Source organism: Octopus bimaculoides, chromosome 7 (genome assembly GCF_001194135.2).
Source record: "Octopus bimaculoides isolate UCB-OBI-ISO-001 chromosome 7, ASM119413v2, whole genome shotgun sequence".
NCBI classification, from domain to species: Eukaryota; Metazoa; Mollusca; class Cephalopoda; order Octopoda; family Octopodidae; genus Octopus; species Octopus bimaculoides.
This window is the reverse complement of record NC_068987.1, coordinates 25,001,615-25,002,053: the sequence shown is the minus strand read 5'-3', so window position 1 is coordinate 25,002,053 and position 439 is coordinate 25,001,615. Positions and strand designations below refer to the sequence as shown.

Genomic DNA, 439 nt, shown 5'->3' with positions numbered 1-439 from the left:
TGTGTGTGTGTGTGTGTGTGTGTGTGTGTGTGTGTGTGTGTGTGTGTTTGTGCCTGCGTGCGAGTGTGAGCTCAATGTTTACATGAACAACACAAAAGATACATGCATAAATGACTTTTAAATTCATCAGCACCACACATGCACACACACACACGCACACACACACACACACACAGAGACTAATTTTCGTTTGACAATTTTAAAAGTCAAACAAAACTTTAAAAGTGTCAGTGAAAACGAATTTTATAAGTATGAATCTACTGTAAATATTGTCCACCCTCATCAATAATGCTCCGTTGTTATATTTGGACTTGCGTTAGCATATTGGCTGCCAATATACATAAGAAAACAGAGCGTTTGAGGGAGCCACAACTGTTGGAAGTTTGAAGTCACTGTTAAACTTTTCCTTTTCAAATATAAAAATTCTGCTCAAATATAA

General features: G+C 36.9%; 1 protein-coding gene across 1 annotated transcript in view; it reads left to right on the top strand.

The window, feature by feature from the left end:
- Positions 1–439, top strand: part of LOC106882802 (bone morphogenetic protein 1) — a 58,508-nt gene that overhangs the window by 42,958 nt on the left and 15,111 nt on the right. The gene's annotated exons all lie outside the window — the stretch shown is intronic.